The following is a 21,011-nucleotide window of genomic DNA, read 5'->3' as shown; positions in this document are numbered from 1 at the left end:
GTCCGACTGCCAGTTAAGGCCCAATCCCACCCCCATCCCCATGCATGAATTCTGTGCACCAAGCCTCTACAGTGGTTCTCAACCTTTTTAATGCCGCGACCCTTTAATACAGTTCCTCATGTTGTGGTGACCCCCAACCATAAAATTATTTTTGTTGCTACTTCATAACTGTAATTTTGCTACTGTTATGAATTGTAATGTAAATATCTGTGTTTTCCGATGGTCTTAGGCAACCCTGCTAGCAGTTCTCAACCTGTGGGTCATGAAAACACAGATATTTACATTACGATTCACTAACAGTAGCAAAATTACAGTTATGAAGTAGCAACAAAAATAATTTTATGGTTGGGGGTCACCACAACATGAGGAACTGTATTAAAGGGTCACGGCATTAGAAAGGTTGAGAACCACTGCTCTAGTAGGAAAATAAAAGGGAAAAAAATCAACAATTTTATAAAAAATCCCAATACTAATAAGCTAACATAATGTCATTGCTTCTCTGAAGACCAACTAGAGAACAAGATGCGAACTGGGATAAAAAAGTCAAAACAACAAAAATATAATAATAGAAGAAATGTACTGTTCAAGAGCCATATAAAATTGGCATGTTAGTATAAAAAAATAAAGAGAAAGATGTTGGAAGCTAAAGTTGACACTATATTTTTAAAGGTGAAAGAATAACTAAAAAGTGATGTAGGAATACAAACAGGAGAGTTAAGTTTCTTTATTAAAGGAGAAATAAAGGAGAAATAGTTTCTGGTCTGAAAAACTACTTGGACTGAAAAATAAGTTACTTCTGTGCATTTTGAACACTCATGGCATGACCATTAGATACACCTGGACAGCACCTATTTTCAAGTATCGTTTTAAGTAGAGGTCTCACTAAAGCAAGACCCTAAAATTGACTACCCTACTGTATTAAAGAAGACAATTCTACCCTTTATAACAGCTTAATATATAAGGATATAATCAAGAATGAGCAAATAAGAATTCACTATTTTAGTTGTGGTGTTTTGCATATGCACACAAAGAAAATATTGGCCTGTGAGCCTGGAGCAAATGTCAGCCTCCAGGAAAGCTTGCACAGTGGTCTGCATCTCCCCTATGCTTTCACAGGGCTCTGGGTGTTTTCTTATACAGCACTTATCACATTGTTACATCCATCATTTAAGTCCTTTTTAAACAAAATACATAAAAATACTAACCAGTGAAGGCACATATGTTAAAAAGTGTTACCTTTACTTATGTTCTTGTCTCTATCACTAGATTATGAGAACTGTGTTTCACTTATCTTTCAGCATCCAACATAGTTATTGGCACACACTTGGAATTTTATAAATGACTAGGGGCCCAGTGCATGAATTTGTGCACCTTGAACTATGGGCCACGAGGCTGCAGTGGGCACAGGGACAGATCTCAGCCCATCCTCTTTGCCCCCGCCTGGCCCCTATGCCATCACCCCCAGTCCCCTGTCTGCTGGCAGCCCCGGTCCCACTTCTCCCACGCACTGACGGCACTGGACCCGCTTGTACCTGCTGGCAGCGCGGAGCGATTGGGGCCAGAGCCAACAGTGGGTGCGAGCAATGGCTGCTGCCCTGATTGCCCCTCAGGAGCAGGGGGAAGTGGAGAAGCCCTCAGGAGCAATTGGGGCTGGCAGCCGCTATTTGCACCCACTGATGGCACCAAGCGATCAGGACCGGCGCCGGGTGCTGACAGTGGCTCCAGCGCCAATTGTGGGTGATAGTGGGGCCGGCGCCAGCAGCAGGTGCAAGCGGTGGCTCCAGCAGCAGGTGTGAGCAGAGCCAGTGCCAGCAGCAGGTGTGAGTGCCAGGTGGGACCGTGGTACTTGGGAGCAAAGACTTTTTAGTAACCACCAGAGGCTTGCCCTGATGACAGCGACCAGCGCCCCACCTTGGTCTGGCACCCCCGCTCCACCAATTCACCATGGCCGACACCCGCCATGTTCCGCACTCTGCCACCTGCTGCTGATGCCCACCACTACCATGTTCCGTGTGCACCCCCTGGTGGTCAGTGCACATCATAGCGACCAGTTGTTCAGTTGTTTGGTTGTTCTGCCGTTCGGTTTATTTGCATATTAGCCTCTTACTATATAGGATTACTGGAAAAAAGTACATGAATATTTGGGGTTTAAGTTCATTCTCAAAACTTTGTAGAGCCTATATGTCACTACTTTAGGAATTTTAAGCAAGTGACTAAGGTAGGCTTCATAAAGTTTTAGAGATGTCAATAACTTGATTAGTTTGTCCTTTCAAAACAGTATTTGTAGTTTTGTAGGTTTATACATGAGTATACAATGTTTCCACATTTAAGAATGCTAACTGAGAAAAATTAAAAATGAGAAAGAAAATTTAATGGTAGTAGAAATAAATAAAAAACTAAGACCTGATGAACACTGAAAATTTGCCATGATTAGCGTTAAGACAAAAAGTTACTCCACATATTAATGTATTCACTCACTGATCTATTCACTCAAAAAGTATCACGTCAAGCATGGGCTCTGTGTTCTGGATATGGAAACAATAGGGAATAAGAGAGAGAGAGTCTGTCCTAAGGCTTATGGGTAGGATGGGTAGGAAACTCAATGAAGGGGCACCAAACCTTGAACTTTATGATCATTAGAAAGTGTCCTAGGCAAATAAAACAAGATAAAATTAAAACAGGCTAAGACCCAGAGACAGGAGATAGCATATATTTTCAAAGAACTAAAAGGTGTTTAGATGCTCTTTTGCATAGACTGTACATGTTTATCTTGGAAAAATAATCTTTTAAAAAATCTGTAGATATATCAAACTGCGTAGGCAGTTTCTTTCACTTTTAGTAAGGCTTGCTTTCCTTCCTTCCTTCTCCTGCCGCCTCTCACAAACAGAACCTGAGTTTTCTGACATCTCAAGGTTTAACAGAATTCTACCTGGTTTGCATTACTTGTTTTATTATGTACATACTAGTGCCCAATGCATGAAATTCATGCAAGAGTAGGCCTTCCTTCCCCCGGCTGCCAGCACCAGCTTCCCTCTAGCATCCGGGACCCAGGCTTCCCTCCGGCCGCTGGCAGGCACCTGGGACCTGGGCTTCCGTCACAGCCCCAGCTTCACCCAGAAGGACGTCCGGTCTAATTAGCATATTACACTTTTATTATTATAGATTGTTAAACTTAAGTGAAAAGATGTATTTCTGATCTTAAACCCCATCTTATATATTCACCAAATAGTCTAACCTTTCTCTAAAGCATGTGGCAGAAATAGCATAAACTGAGCTCAGTTGAGTAGGACAAATGGCTAATGCCTGAGTTGGAGAAATTAATGGGTGGTGATCCCTCAGCAAGGTTTCTAGTGGAAGTGGTAATGTTTGCTGCATAGTGAGTCCAAAAATGTTCTCACTCTGAACATTTGTATTTTGTTTCTTAATATGTACTCTAATAATGGCCCTTCAAGGAACACTCCCTATCTGTATGGGTATAAAACATGAAGTCTACTAACTCCTTGAAATTTTATGCAGACTTTTATATGACTATAACATGGACAGTTTCCAACAAAGAGTGTTCATGGTTTTCATCATATTCTTCCAGGGGCCCATGACTCACCAAATTGTTAATACTACTTTTAGGAATTAAACAATGTCAGAATCAAATTGAAGTCTCAAATACCAATTTCATCCACTGCAGATAATCTGTAAGTGTGACATTAGATAGAAGGTCAATGCCTGCTTTGGTTAACAAGGCCTTTTAGGAGGAAATTGTCTTCTACCTGCATATCATCTTTATCTTCTACCTGTGTGGAATAAGATAGGAAAATAAAGTACCACAGCTTGCTTCATTTCTTCTCAGACATTAAGATTTTATCTTAAAAGCCTTAAACCAGAACTAATGTTACTAGTGACTTAACAGAATTTCTCCAGTTGTCCTTCTCAGAAATAGACTATTTCCTGATTTGCTTTGCCAGCTTGTCCTAGGATTTGAATGCTACATCTGTAATATGAAGTAATAAAACATCTGCTTCTATAAACTGAGCATCCAAGAGGACAGACACTTGATAATTCCTCTTTGCAATTAAGGATTTTTCTGGTGGCCTAAAATAGATAACATAGAACTCCTCAAATGTCCCAGTTATTACTGAGGGTGGTAAGACTTCAAGAATAGCATTCCTACACAGTTCTATCTTTTGGAAATAGAAAGAAACGCTCCTAAAAGTTTGTCACAGGATTCTGCCATATTTGCAACCATGTTAAATATATACATATATATATCTGCAAGTGATTAATGAAAATATATACCTTCGTTTCTTTTTAGCTCAAATTTTGCCTTATTAGGGACAGATAACATACCCATGTTCTTATATGTAAAACTGTTTCTCCAAAATGAATTAACTTCTTGTCCTTGAAAAAAAGTGGTGTGATAAGATAATTCCTGTTAAGGGTTTAAGTTTTGCCCCCCAGAAAGTTATGTGGGAATCCTAACTCTAGGACCTACGTAGAGGGGCACTGAATGTAAACCTCAAGGTGCAGCTTCATTTGAAAACAGGGTCATTGGGGATGTAATTAGTTCAGGAGGTCATGGTGGAAGAGAGGGGGCCCTTAACCCAGTGTGGCTGGTGTCCTTTCGGAAGAGAAGTGACAGAGACACAAACTCAGGAGGGAGGAAGCCATAGGACACCTGAGGCACATGTTGAGGTGCTGCAGCTTCAAGTCAAGGAATGTCAAGAATTTCCCACAATCCCCAGAATCCAGGAAGAGACAGAGAAGGCTTGTCCTTTGCAGGTTTCAGAAAGAATATGGCCCTGGCCACATCTGATTTCTAACTTCTAGCCTCCACAAGTATGAAACCATACATTTCTATTGTCCTTAAGCAGGTTGTGGTAGTTTGTTACAACAGCCCTAGGAAACAGTCACAACTCCTAAGAACTTCCAGTTCAAATATCCCATGAACCTTTAAAAACAACCACTTGTTGCTATTAATGTGTTATATTACAGAGCCATGGAAGCACAACACAGGCCCACCCTACTTCATCAAGTTATAACTTGTTATTTCCATTACAACAGCACCATTATGTATTGACAAAACAGTCTTGTAACTCATAGCTCTATCGTGAGACAAACATACATATAGATAGTTGCATGGTACTCAAAGTTTAAAAAAAGAACAGGGGAGCAAAATTTAAATGTCAAATGTAGGTTTGATTTGGGCATGGAAATGTGAATAAGAAATCAATTATATTCTGTATTCTGATTTTTAAATGGCATTTAGCTTCTAATTAAAAATAATTGAAGTAAACTTAAAATATAGCATGAAAAATATTGGTCATAAGACAGAAAATGTTAAATTTTAAAATACCCAATCTATATTTCATATAGTCATCTCAGCTCTTTAAAGGGTTTGAATTATGTTCAAATTTTTCATTAATTGAAAATTACAAAACATGGAATTTTCAGAGTATGAAAGCACTGCCCTTCACTTTAAGCTACCTCTGAAAAGAAGACCAAAAGAACACCACAAAGAGTAGTTTTAGAATGTGTTCTTTATTGTGATTGGATTTAGTGGAGAAGAAATAATTGGACCATAATAAGTGAGCCATTGGTGTTGGGCTCACCACTGAATGGGTCATGGATCTTCTAAATCTTTTCTCTTTCCTATTTTAAGCAGTTAATCAAGGTGATTATTACTAGTAAAACCCATTCTCCTACAAATATATTATTGATTCATATTTTCCCAAAGTTTTAAGGAGAAAGAATGATTGAGGTTAAGATGCCCTTGCTGGTTTCAGGGTCTACCCTGTGACAATTACATATGTGAAAGGCTACTGACAGAGAGCTCTGGGGCCTCTGATGAAATACAGTCGTCAGGGTGAAAAAACATTTTTCATTTAATAAAGACTTCTAAAGACTTGTCGCTGCAGACTATATTTATAGGCATGGCTCAGATAGTTCCATTTTCTTTGAGGTCTGCTTCTATAAAATTTCTTTAATCAGCTGGAATTGGATGTGACTCTGATGCCATAAATCTCATATAAAGGGGTCAGTTAAAGGAGCCCCACTAGAAGGTTTTCTACATTTGCTTTCCAAACTGGGGTACAGAAACATTCTTTAGCTGAGAAAACTGGGACTCAACCCTCTTTTAAAGAAACTGAAATATTAAAAATAAGATGTTTTGCTCCACCAATGTGGCTCAGTTGATTGAGTTGTTCCATGCACCAGGAGGTCACCACTTAGATTCCTGATCAGGGCACATGCCCAGGTTGTGGGCTCAATCCCCATTAGGGGGCATGCAGGAGGCAGCTGATCAATGTTTCTCTCTCATCTATATTTCTATCTCACTCTTCCTCTCTCAGAAATCAATAAAAACATATTTTTAAAAATGTTTTAATTCTTCTTAACTGCCTCAACACAGTTTATATTGAATATTATTTTAAATCACTTATTCTCTGGTCAGTGTATTCGTGTTGTTTCTTATTCATGATATCCCTTTGGTCTCACAGAAAGCTCACCTGTGAAAGTCCTCCTGGAGTGTTTTATAAGGAGAGCTGGACACGAGTACTGTAGCTTTAAAGAGATTCAGAAATCAGAGAAGCATTGATCTTTCTCATGGCTGTGTGAACAAGTCTAACTTCTCTCATTTTTATTTCAGTAGTGAAACAATACTTCAGAAGCTGTAGGATGTTGTTTTTCCTTTACTAGAAACATTGGTTTCATAAAATGTCTTGATTCAGACTTTTATACCTTATGTAAATTATTTTTTGAAATTCTTTAAAATTTTATTTTTCAATTACAGCTTACATTCCATATCACAAACAGTCCTCGGGTTACGTCAGACTCGACGTACGTCATTTCGTGGTTTCATCACCATCTCCCATTTATTTATTTATTTATTTAAATTTTATTTTATTGTTTAAAGCAGTGGTTCTCAACCTTTCTAATGCCGTGACTCTTTAATACAGTTCCTCATGTTGTGGTGACCCCCAACCATAAAATTATTTTCACGACCCACAGGTTGAGAACCGCTAGCAGAATCGCCTAAGACCATCAGAAAACACAGATATTTACATTATGATTCATAACAGTAGCAAAATTACAGTTATGAAGTAGCAACGAAAATAATTTTATGGTTGGGGGTCACCACAACATGAGGAACTGTATTAAAGGGTCGCGGCATTAGAAAGGTTGAGAACCACTGGTTTAAAGTATTACACATAGTAGTACATATATCTCCTTTTTTTTTCCCCATTGATCTTCCCCCAGCCTCCCCTACCCCCTGTCGCATGCCCTCATCCCATCCCCCAGTGTCTTGTGCCCATTGGTTGTGCTTATATGCATGCATACAAGTCCTTCGGTTGATCTCTTTCCCCCCCTCCCCAAAAATCCCCTGCCTTCCCGCTATAATTTGACAGTCTGTTGGATGCTTTACTACCTCTATATCTATCTTTTTGTTCATCAGGTTATAATGTTCTTTATTTTCCATAAATGAGTGAGATCATGTGGTATTTTTCTTTCATTGCCTGGCTTATTTCACTTAGCATAATTCTCTCCAGGTCCATCCATGCTGCTGCAAATGGTAAGAATTCCTTTTTTATAGCAGCGTAGTATTCCATTGTGTAGATGTACCATAGTTTTCTAATCCACTCATCTGCTGATGGGCACTTAGGCTGTTTCCAAATCTTAGCTATGGTGAATTGTGCTGCTATGAACATAGTGGTAGATATATCCTTTCTGATTGGTGTTTCTAGTTTCTTGGGATATATTCCTAGAAGTGGGATTACTGGGTGAAATGGGAGTTCCATTTTTAGTTTTTTGAGGAAACGCCATACTGTTCTCCACAGTGGCTGCATCAGTCTGCATTCCCACCAGTAGTGCACGAGGGTTCCTTTTTCTCCGCATCCTCGCCAGCACTTGTCATTTGTTGATTTGTTGATGATAGCCATTCTGACAGGCGTGAGATGGTATCGCATTGTCGTTTTGATTTGCATCTCTTGGATAATTAGTGACTTTGAGCATGTTTTCATATGTCTCTTGGCCTGCCTTCTGTCTTCTTTCGAAAAGGTTCTATTTAGGTCCATTGTCCACTTTTTTATTGGATCATTTATCTTCCTTTTATTAAGTTGTATAAGTTCCCTGTAAATGTTGGAGATTAAGCATTTATCAGTGATAACATTTGCAAATATGTTTTCCCATACAGTGGGCTTTCTTGTTGTTTTGTTGATGGTTTCTTTTGCTATGCAAAAGCTTTTTATTTTGATGTAGTCCCATTTGTTTATTTTCTCTTTAGTTTCCATTGCCCTAGGAGCAGTATCAGTGAAGAAATTGCTTCAGCATATGTCTGAGATTTCGCTGCCTGTGGATTCCTCTAAAATTTTTGTGGTTTCCTGTCTTACGTTTAAGTTCTTTATCCATTTTGAGTTTATTTTTGTGTATGGTGTAAGTTGGTGGTCTAGTTTCATTTTTTTGTGTGTATCTGTCCAATATTACCAACACCATTTATTGAAGAGACTGTATTAACTCCATTGTATGTTCATGCCTCCTTTGTCAGATATTAATTGAGCATAGTGGTTTGGGTTGATATCTGGGTTCTCTATTCTATTCCATTGGTCTATATGTCTGTTCTTGTGCCAGTACCAGGCTGTTTTGAGAAAAGTAGGTTTGTAATACAGCTTGAAATCTGGTATTGAGATCCCACCTACTTTGTTCTTTCTCTCAGGATTGCTGTGGCAATTCGGGATCTTTTTTTATAACAGATGAATTTTTGGAGAGTTCTTTCTAAGTCTGTGAAATATGCCATTGGTGTTATAATGGGGAGTGCATTGAATCAATAGATTGCTTTGGGTAATATGGACATTTTAATGATGTTGATTCTACCAATCCATGAACATGGTATGTTCTTCCGTCTGTTTATGTCTTCCTCTATCTCTTTTTTCAGTGTCCTGTAGTTTTCCACGTATAGGTCTTTTACCTCCTTAGTTAAGTTTATTCCTAGGTATCTTAATTTTTTTTGGTGCAATGGTAAATGGGATTGCTTTTTTAGTCTCTCTATAAGTTCATTTGGTGTATAGAAATGCCATTGATTTCTTGGCATTAATTTTGTATCCTGCTACATTGCCAAATTCATTTATTAAGTCTAATAGTTTTTTTATGGAGTCTTTAGGGTTTTATATGTACAATATCATGTCATCTGCGAATAAGGACAGTTTTACTTCTTCTTTTCCAATTTGGATGCCTTTTATTTCTTCTTCTTGCCTAATTGCAGTGGCTAATACTTCCAGTACTATGTCAAACAGGAGTGGTGAGAGTGGGCATCCCTGTCTTGTTCCTGTTCTTAGGGGAAATGGTTTTAGTTTTTGCCCATTGAGTATGATGTTAGCTGTGGGTTTATCATATATAGCTTTTATTATGTTGAGGTATGATCCTTCTATTCCCACCTTGTTGAGAGTTTTTATCAAAAATGGGTGTTGGATTTTGTCAAATGCTTTTTCTGCATCAATTGATATGACTATGTAGTTTTTATCTCCCAATTTGTTTATGTGATGTATCACATTTACTGATTTGCTGATATTGTACCATCCTTGCATCCCTGGGATAAATCCTACTTGGTCATAGTGTATGATCTTTCTGATGTACTGCTGGATCTGATTTGCTAGAATTTTGTTGAGGATTTTGGCATCTAAGTTCATGAGGGATATTGGCCTGTAATTCTCTTTCATTGTGTTGTCTTTATCTGGTTTCGGTATTAGGGTGATGCTGGCTTCATAGAATGAGCTTGGAAGTGTTTCTTCTTCTTGAATTTTTTGGAATAGTCTGAAGAGGATAGGTTTCAGTTCTTCTTTGAATGTTTGGTAAAACTCCCCTGTGAAGCTGTCTGGCCCCGGGCTTTTGTTTGCTGGAAGCTTTTTGATGACTGCTTCAATTTCTTCCATAGTTATTGGCCTGTTGAGATGTTTAGATTCTTCCTGGTTGAGTTTTGGAAGGTTGTATTTTTCTAGGAATATGTCCATTTCCTCCAGGTTGTCCAGTTTGTTGGAATAGAATTGTTCATAGTATTTTTTAACAATCCTTTGTATTTCTGTGGGGTCTGTTGTAATTTCTCCTCTTTCATTTCTGATTTTGTTTATTTGGGTCCTCTCTCTTTGCTTCTTGGTGAGCCTGGCTAGAGGTTCATCAGTCTTGTTTATCCTTTCAAAGAACCAGCTCTTGGTTTTGTTAATCTTTCGTATTGTTCTTTTGGTCTCTATGTCATTTATCTCTGCCCTGGTCTTTATTATTTCCTTCCTTTGCTTACACTGGGCTTCTCTTGTTGCTCTCTTTCTAACTCTTTGAGTTGTAGGGTTAGGTAATTTATTACCATTGTTTCTTGGTTTTTTGCAGAGCTATGAACTTCCCTCTCAAGACTGCTTTCGCTGTGTCCCATAGATTTTGGATTTTGTGTTTTCATTGTCATTTGTTGCCATGATGTTTTTTATTTCTTCTTTGATCTCTCTGGTAACCCAGTCATTGTTTAATAGCATGCTATTTAGTCTCCATGTGTTTGATTTTTTTGCATTGTTTTTATTGTAGTTGATTTCCAGTTTTATGCCACTGTGATCTTAGAAGATGCTTGATATGATTTCTATCTTCTTGAATTTGAAGAGACTTTGCCTGTGATCCAATATGGTCTATCTTTGAAAATGACCCATGTGCACTTGAGAAGAATGTATATTCTGTGGCTTTGGGATGAAATGTTCTGAAGATGTCAATTAATTCCATCTGGTCCAGTGAGTCATTTAGGATTCATGTTTCTTTGCTGATTTTTTGTTTAGAGGATTTGTCCAGTGGTGACAGTGAGGTATTAAAGTCCCCTACTATGATTGTATTGCTGTCAATCTCTCCCTTGATATCCTCTGGAAGTTATTTGGGTGTTCCTGTATTGGGTGCGTATATGTTTACCTGAGTTATTTCTTCTTGTTGGATTGCTCCCTTTAGTATTATGAAGTGGCCTTCCTTATCTCTTTTTATGTCCTTCACTTTGAGATCTAATTTGTCAGATATAAGTATTGCTCCCCCAGCTTTTTTTCATTTTTATTTGCCTGAAAAACCTTTTTCCATCCCTTCACCATCAGTCTGTGTGCATCTTTTTTTCTGAGGTGGGTTTCCTGTAGACATCAGATATATTGGTCATGTTTTCTTATCCACTCAGTTATCCTATGTCTTTTGATTGGGGCATTTAATCCATTTACATTTAAAGTTATTATTGATAGGTACTTGTTTGTCACCATTTTTATTCTTTACCCACTTGTTCCTTCTTTGCTTCCTATTTCTTTTTACAGCAGACCCTTTAGCATTTCTTGCATTGCTGGTTTGGTGGTAATAAACTCCCTTAGTCCTTTTTTGTCTGTGAAGCTCCTGATTTCACCCTCAATTTTGATTGACAGCCTTGTTGGTTACAGTATTCTTGGATTCAGACCCTTCCTTTGCATGACTTTGTATATTTCATTCCATTCCCTTCTGGCCTGATGTGTTTCTGTTGAGAAATCAGTCGCTACTCTGAAGGGGGATCCTTTGTAGGTAACTTTCTGTCTCTCTCTGGCTGCTTTTAAGATTCTTACTTTGTCGTTGGTGTTTGCCAATTTAATTATAATTTGTCTTGGCATCGGTGTTTTGGGGTTCATTTTGTTTGGTATTCTGTGAGCTTCTTGGATTTGTGTGCGTTTTTTCTTCCCTATATCAGGGAAGTTTTCTGTCATTATTTCTTCAAACAGGTTTTCTATTCCTTGCTCAGTTTCCTGTCCTTCTGGAACCACTATTATGTGGATGTTGTTTTGTTTCATGTTGTCCCAAAGTTCTCTTAGGCTCTCCTCCTGCTTTTAAATTTTTTTCTAGAGGCTACTGTGCTTGGGTATTTTTTCCCACCTTGTCTTCTAGCTTACTGATGCAGTCCTCTGCTTCTTCTAGTCTAATGTTGATGCTTTCTATTGAGTTCTTTATAGCAGTGATGTCATTATTCATTTCTTCTTGGTTCTTCATTTCCTCTTAGTTCTTACACATATTGTTGAATTTGTCTTCCATTCTTTTCTTCCACCTTATGACCGTTTCTCTGAATTCTTTCTCTGACAGGTTGCTTGCCTCCATTCCGTTTACTTCTTTTTCTGGTGATGCCTGCTTTTCTTTCATGTGCGGGCTGTTTCTTTGTCTCCCCATGATCTCTCTTCTCTGGGTGTCTGGTTATGTAGTTCTCTCTCTATCCCTTTCGTGAGGAGGTGCAGAGCTCCTCCAAATCCGCGTGCTTGCATCTCTTGGGGACCAGTGTTCCTGGGTTCGCAGCTGTTTGCTGGGTGCCATTGTTGTATATTCCTGGGATTTTCAGGCTTCTGACAACATCCACTCTCCCCTTCAACATGGCACTTTCTCCGTGTCAGAGCCAGTCACTCCGGGAGGGATCCCAGCAGCAGTGGAGGCTTCCCGGTCAGGGGAACCCCGTCCGGCAATCCCCCACAGTCTCCTGGAGTATAGCTGTCCCTCAACTCACAAACAAACACTCCCTGTGGGACCACACACTCTTCCTTCGTTCTCTCACTCACGCACTATCTTGCAGTCTGTCTTCCCATTGTCAGCCATCTTCCCCTCATTCCACCATGACCTCCAATTTATTTATAAAAAAAAAAGGTCCATCATTTTGACGTATGTACATATTTGCTTTATGTTTTTATTGTTTATTTACCACAAGTAAAGGTCAGGAATTGTTATCTTCCTTTTAAATTTTTTTTTTACTTTTTCACTTCATTACTGCTGTGTATGTGCTCCATGTGAGTGATGTAGGTGCTTATGTAGGTGGGTTTCCACTTAGGGCGAAAATCATGTTACATCGCACCATAGGAACAGATCTCCGACGTAACCCGAGGACCTACTGTATTTGGTATTAGTTTCAGGTGTACAGCATAGTGGTTAGACAATCATCTACTTTACATTGTGTTCCTCCTAATGTTTTCTAGTACCAACCTGACACCATACATAGTTATTATAATATTATTTGACTATATTCCATAGGCTGTATTTATATCCCCATGACTATTTGTAACCACCAATTTGAACTCTTTAATCCCTCTACCTTTTTCATCCAGTCCCCCAAAACCCCTCCCCTCTGGTAATGATCAGTCTATTCTGAATGACTTTTTTCATTTAGCATAATACCCTCTTGGTCCACCCATTGTACTATTGCAATTAATATGGATTATCCCAGGAGTGAAATGACTCCACAGAAAACTCTTCCTTGCTCAGCTGCATGAAGCCAATCATTTTAGGCTGGGTCAGTGAATAAGACTGTGTATTAGGTGTAGGATATGTTTCCAGAAGAAGGAATGGCAGAACATTATTTAGCCCCCTGAATCTCTTTATTCCATCATACAAAATGGAGATAATGCTTTCTCATCAGGGTAGTAGAAAGGACATAGTCTATGTATATTTTGATAGCATGGAATGTGACATTTACTTCTGTTAAAAACTATATATTTAATAAGTAATACTACCATATATGTTTGAAAGTTAATAGAATAGATCCTAGGAGTTCTCATTGCAAGGAAAAAAAACATTTTTTCTTTTTATTTTATTTTGTACCTATATGCGATGATGTATGTTAACTGAACTTACTGAGTTAATAATATATCTAAGTCAAGTTTTCATGCTTAAACTTATACAGTGGTATCTGCCAATTATCCTATATAATAAAGAGGTAATATGCAAATGGACTGTCACTCCAACACACAAGATGGGTGCCCCCATGTGGTCAAAGATGGCCACCCCCATGTGGGCACAAGATGACTGCCACAAGATGGCTGGCAGGGGAGGGCAGTATGGGGGGGACCAGGCCAGCAGAGGAGGGCAGTTGAGGGTGGCCAGGCCTGCAGGGGAGGACAGTTAGGGGTAACCCAGGCCTGCAGGGGAGGGCAGTTGGGGGGGACCCAGGCCTGCAGGGTAGAGCAGTTGGGGGGGCCTGCAGGGGAGGGCAGTTTGGGGGATCATGCCGGCAGGGGAGGGCAGTTGAGGGGGACCAGCCCAGCAGGGAAGGGCAGTTGGGGGCAACCACGCCTGCAGGGAAGGGCAGTTGGGGGCAACCACGCCTGCAGGGGAGGGCAGTTAGGGGTTACCAGGCCTACAGGGGAGGGAAGTTAGGGGTTACCAGCCTGTCAGGGGAAGGAAGTTAGGGGCAATCGGGCCAGCAGGGGAGCAGTTAGGCATCAATCAGGCTGGCAGGGGAGTGGTTAGGGGGTGATCAGGCTGTCAGGCAGAAGCGGTTAGGAGCAATCAGGCAGGCAGGTGAGCAGTTGGGAGCCAGCAGTCCTGGATTGTGAGCGGGCAGTCAGACATCCCTCTAGGGGTGCCAGATAGGAGAGGGTGCAGGCTGGGCTGAGGGACACACCTACCCATGCACAAATTTCATGCACCGGGCCTCTAGTATCTCAATAAAACCAAAAAACCTTAAATGTAATACTAACTTTATACACGGTACTACTACTATTATTAGTATTAGTCATGGTAATGTTAATTTACAGTGACAACAAAAGTAAAGTAAAGAGAACTATCAAGTGAATTAAATATATTATGGTTTTATTCCTATTATTAAATCTTCATGGATATAGAATACATTTTATGATGACTTATTTTATTGTATATTCATATGATGAAAGAACTAAATCTTAATCTATATTTAAAAGTTATATTCTAGTGGCCTGGCCAGCATGGCTCTGTGGCTGATCATCCACCTATGAGCCAGGAAGTCACAGTTCAATTCCCATTCAGGGCACAGGCCTGGGTTGTGGGCTTGATCCCCAGTGTGGGGAGTGCAAGAAGCAGCCGATCAATGATTTTTCTCTCATCATTGATGTTTCTATCTCTCCCTCCCTTCATCTCTGAATCACCTCTGAAATCAATAAAAATATATTTTAAAAGTTATATTCTTCTGGAACATAAAGAATATATTTACCTTCCTACTTCACCATTGAAATAAAGTAGAAAATTCTAAGACCTTTCACTGTTCCTATAACAATTCATCAGGTATGCTTGGTTACTTTATACACAAACCCGAGAAGTTTCGAAGAAGTTTTGAGTAAATACAGCTCCAAAATATGCTTAAAATTACAAATGGAAATGATTGCCTGTATCTATCAGAAACAAATTATTTCTTATTAATCACCAACTTGAATTATAGTTCTGATGTAAGGTCATTTGAAAAATTAATGGGTAATTGTTTTATGAATATATTGAGATCTTTGTGAATGTGTTGTTATATCCCCCAATGGCAGAAATTTTGCAAGGTTTTTTTTTTTATAATAGTTACAATATTAATTTATTCCTAAAAGTTTATTGATTGGTTTATTCCATTTGCTATCAAGATTACCATCTTTATATAAGTTGAGATGCAATTGACAAATAACATTGTATAAGTTTAAGGTGTAAAACCTGCTGATTTGATACATTTATATATTGCAGTATGATTACCACCATAGCCTTAGTTAATACCTCTGTCATTTCACAGATGCTTTTTTTGTGGTGAGAACATTTACATCCAGTCTCTTAGCAGTTTTGAAATATACTTTGCTATAGATTGCCTGTAATTATTATGCTGTGTATTAGATCTCCAGAACTTAATTATCTTTTAATTTCAAGTTTGTACCCTCGACCAACATTTCCCAATTCCCCTACTTCCCAGCCCCTAGCAACCACCACGTTACTTTGTTTCTAGGATTCCAGCTCTTTTAAATCCATATATAAGTGATATCATACAGTATTTTTCTCTATCTATCCACTTAGCATAATGCCCTCATGGTCTATTTATATTGTCACAGTGGCAGGATTTCCTTCTTTTTTTTGGTGGCCAAATAATATTCATAAATATATGTATCACATCTTCTTTACATGCATATTTTCTTCTAGGAGTTTTTAAGTATAGACTTTTTTTAAAGTCTAATTCATTGAGTTAATTTTTGTGAGTGGCATGTGATAAGCCTGGCCTTTCACAAAGGTTCTGTCATTTGGATAGCTAAGTCAGCACTCCAGGTTTTCCCAGCCTGGCCACAGGACTAGGGTGGTACACTAGCTCTTGCTGGTCCTCAGCCATACTGATCTACTTATTGCCAGATGCACAGGTGAGCAAGACTCCACGTGGGTCCTTTGGCGTATGCTGCTAGTTCCCACGACTTCCACAGATGCACTTCTGTTCCTGGATAGAGGCTGAATTTCAGTTGTTAAAACAGGGACACAAAGGAGGGACATCTTATGCCACATGATGCTGATGCCACTCCCAATATTAGCACTATCTTAAGAATCTTTTTTTTCCAAAAATTTTAATATGCCTTGTTGTTATCCAACCGGATAATTATGCATATTTAAATGATTTTTATAAATGAAAAGGATTTCACAATTTATTAAGAACTGGAGAATCTTCTGGGTCAATTTTTATTAAAGTTTTCTTTTGATGGTAAGGCTTGCTAATGTTTATTAGACAGGTTATTTGAATCCCCTAGGAAAAAAAATAGTCATTGATATGATTTTTTAAATTGATGGAATATTGCTTTGTTATACTGGTAACTATTGTATTGTAAGGCCCTAGTCCTAGAAAATAAAATAAGCGCAATATCCAATTATATTTATTCCCCTGTTTAAAAATCCTACTCATACTTGGATAGAGAGGAAAGGGATTTGATTAATCCAAGACCACAGTGGGTTTCTGTAATTCATTTCAAAGGAGTTTTACCCCAAAGTCACCTAAGGTCCATTGACTGTGACCATTTGGGAAATTCCCTGCAAACTTAAGTCTCTGCTAGTTTCACAGAAGGCAAGACATTTTCTTGCTTGTGTTCCCAGAATAGAGTTGATCTTTGTTCCTTTTAGATGTGATTTGTTCAAAAGGCACTTGTGTTTGGACACTGCATTTGTCTCTTTCATGGCATAGAGCCATGGTCGGCAAACTGCGGCTCGCGAGCCACATGCGGCTCTTTGGCCCCTTGAGTGTGGCTCTTCCACAAAATACCACGGCCTGGGCGAGTCTATTTTGAAGAAGTGGCGTTAGAAGAAGTTTAAGTTAAAAAAATTGGCTCTCAAAAGAAATTTTAATCGTTGTACTGTTGATATTTGACTCTGTTGACTAGTGAGTTTGCCGACCACTGAGTATTTGGTAATTGATTTGCCTCTTCTATGGTTGACAAACCTTATTATGGGCATGAAGGATAGTTTCTACTACTGGCAATAAATTGTTTGGGGAAGCTGTAGCACAGCTGGAAATTTGATTCTGCATAGCTCTCATCTTGAAAAACCATTTCCACCATCTGGTTTGAAGTGGAGAGGCAGTCCAGCTCTCTGTAGGCTGTGTTCAGAGCATCTCAGAGAGGTCAGCCGTGAGAACCAAAGAAGGAGAGCGCTAGTATGAACATTTGTTCACCGGGAACTTTTCTGATTTAAAACGAAGTACCCACTGCTTTTGTCAAAGCGACCTATGATCTTCAAGCTGTAGACAGGGATTCAAAAAAGCAGATGTCCACAGGAGCTGTACACAGACAGAATTCATCTTGTAAGCTGCCAGTGTTTGACCCCTGCAAGATCTTGTTTAAGTATCTTTGAATCTATTCAAAATGTCCTCGTTTAAATTCTTGTAGTACTCATTCTGCCTCCTAACTTTGTATAGAGGTGTAAATGGGGTTGCTGGCACTAAAGGAGGGATGTGGAAGCATCCAGGGAACAGCAATATCAGGAAGCCTTTGCTATCCCCAGGCCTCAATAGACAAGGAGAAATGCACTAACAGAATCTACTGACAGCTGCAATTTGGATTAAGGACTACCTATGAGAGTTTTTTTTTTTTTTTTTTTTAACTGTAGGAGAAAGCAATCAATGCTGGAAGAATATATTCCAGTGCTCAGTGCTGCATCCCATGGAACAAATGGGACAAATGCAGCTGCAGACCACTGTGTTCAAGGAAGCTTGGCGAGGTCAGCTGGGTTCTCACCTTCCTGGGCATGACGCAGGGCAGGGAAATGCAGAGAATGCATCTGAGAGGAATGGGTGAGGGACAGAAAACACCAAACATGGATGGTGAGCTCCTGAGTACAGCTTGCATCTTATCTGCAGTTGTGACCTATCTCCGCCCACATTTGAGCTCTGAGCACCATGGCTACAGGACTTCAACTTATAGAGGCTTGTCAATAGATTCCCTTACCAAACAGATGTCCTTGCTTTCAGTCAATAGAGAAATCCAAGAAGGTGAAAACAGAGTTACTTCTTCTACAATTTAAAAACATGTTTGTTGTCCTCATTCTTCTAAATTTACTGAGTAAATTAATTGTATTTAAACATTATTTTGCATTTTGTTGGGGCTTTGGAATTTCAGTTGACCCTGTGTTTCTTGGCAGTGTAGTACTGAGGATGCAACATTTGGTAAGAAATTTTATTGAGAATAATTACAGAATTTAGTAATGTTTAGAGCACATCAATATTTCATTTAATTATTTAGAGATTGAAGGACTCTTTAAATCCCAGAATTAGACAATATAACTTCTGAGACACATGATATGCTCAGGATAAAATGTTTTCTGTTCCATGCCTCCATGCTTTGGGTCTTATTTTGTTGGTCAATTCATTTTGTTCATTAGCTTCCACAAATAAGTGAGATCATGTGATATTTGTCTTTTTCAGATGGGCTTATTATACTTAGCATATTTTTTCAGGTCCAACCATGCAGTTTCAAAGTGTAAGAGATCCTTCTTTATTTTTATTTTTATTTTTATTTTTTTAAATGTATTTTATTGATTTTTCACAGAGTAGAAGGGAGAGGGATAGAGAGTTAGAAACATCAATGAGAGAGAAACATCGATCAGCTGCCTCCTGCACAGCCCCTACTGGGGATGTGCCTGCAACCAAGGTACATGCCCTTGACTGGAATCAAACCCGGGACCCTCCATTCCACAGGCCAATGCTCTATCCACTGAGCAAACCAGTTAGGGCAGAGATCCCTCTTTTTATAGCTGTGTAGTTTTTGTGTAAAAATTCAGACTCTTTATTTCCATTATATCTTTGGATAAAGGCCGGTTCCATTTTTACATTTTTTAACCTTAAATTTATTTTGAAAGATCAATGATGATCATGTTGACTCACTATGGTTTGCAAGTTCATACCTATTGTTTTCTCTATAACTGCTCTCCTCTTTTCATCCCCCTTCAGTATTCTTTCGGGAATTTTCTCAAGACTGCTTATCTCTTCCTCTTTCTCCATCTGTCTCTAAGCATCATTAAAATTCTTACATCATGAAACTTAAGCTGGAAGTGAGAATAATGGTAAACAATTATTCTTTAAGGTTCTTGTCAAAGTGAAATTAGTGTCAGATGGGCAAATAATATAGAAAATTATTTAGAAAATCCAAGATGACAGTGATGACACTTTAGGTCACAATATTTTGTATTTGTATTTATTAAAAACTGTGCCTCAAGACTGAGCCCTGCTGCATTAGAAGCATATTCTCTTTATCTACTAAAGCTAGAGGATGAAGGTTTTCTAGCTTTAGTTTGTGACTCAACTTTGCGACAGACATTCCACACAGTTTTATTAGAAGTGGAGTTAGAAATACTAACTCCATATATTTCTTTCTTATGGTCATATTTTCTGCTATTTGTCCTAATTTAAAAAATTGGCTTCTTAGAGATTGTTCCCTATTACTTTGACATTTGCCACAGCCCCCAAAACTGTAGGTGGTTTTCTTCTGTTTCATAGAAGAATGAAATTGTGCCACTATTAAAAACTATGTCCAAGAAAAGGCATGGCAGAGCATGAAGCCAGTATTTCTCTACCAACCCTGCCTCTGCTGATGCTACATGGCCGGTAAATGGAAACCCTAATTGGCACAATCTCTACCATTCCATTGCCAGCTCTTTCTTGCAGTCCTGTCCCTACAGAATTAGGAATGTAGGTGAGTTTTCAATCAAGTCTTTTACTAACAATTCAAAATCACTTATCACACTTCTTGGAAAGGTAGTTTTGCTTCAACTTCCAATATTAATTTTTACTTAATCCTAATCTTTTAAAAATCCCTTTTGTAATGTTTTTAAGAAAGAATTTTAAAATTTATGATATGAATGTAATCTGTATGTTTCTGAAGTTTTCTCTTTTACTTACCATTTGTTTTATTTCAGTAAATAAATCCATCTTTATGCCCTTAGTTTTAACTCAGGCAAGGATATAAAAGCAAATAGACAAAAATAATCATATTTTCACTTCATACCGAATCATGTGGTGTTCTTTAAAAATTCATTTTCCATAAAATAGAATCCAGATTCATAATGTGGCAAATAGGTGACTGTTTATCTCTCTAATCTCATCTCTTCATACTTAGAAATTAAGGCTGCAGCCATATTCATGTATATATTCATTCAGCTATATTCAGTTCCCTATATACCATCATTTCTCTCAGCTTGCTTCCTTTAAAACTCTACTTCTTTCTTCCTTCTTGCTCCTGTGCCTTACTCCTAAGTATTTGTAGAGATGCAACTCAGTCACTGAGTCCTCCTGGTAATTTTAACTAACATCTTCCTCTTCACATAAACACATACACACAGACAGACGCACCCACACAGGTATCATGCCACCAGACTGCACAGCTGTCATTACACCTATAACTCTGAGTTGATATTGTCTGCTTATTTTCCTGTTTCTACTAATAAATCGTATGCTAATTGGCCCATTGTTTGATCCATAATTGAATACATAACTGAATGAGTGAACTGATTCATTACTTACAAATTTATGAGAAATCATTCTATACTTTTGTATATTTTTAGCTTTTCCCGGTATTAAGAATTCCTTATTACTACCTGTGATATGAAGTATTTTTATATAGTTTACAGTTCATCTGAAACAACTCTCAACACATGCTTTTGGTACTTGCTGATTTCAGATTTCCAGAATTTAGAGAACAATATCATGTTCACTTTTTATCATATCTTTTGAGACTTTATCATATTTAATTACTTGATCTCTTTAAACCTAATTCTATTCAGTTTGG

This window comes from Plecotus auritus, assembly GCF_963455305.1.
Source record: "Plecotus auritus genome assembly, chromosome: 6".
Taxonomy (NCBI): domain Eukaryota; kingdom Metazoa; phylum Chordata; class Mammalia; order Chiroptera; family Vespertilionidae; genus Plecotus; species Plecotus auritus.
The sequence above is the reverse complement of the archived record's forward strand: the minus strand, read 5'-3'. Positions refer to the sequence as shown.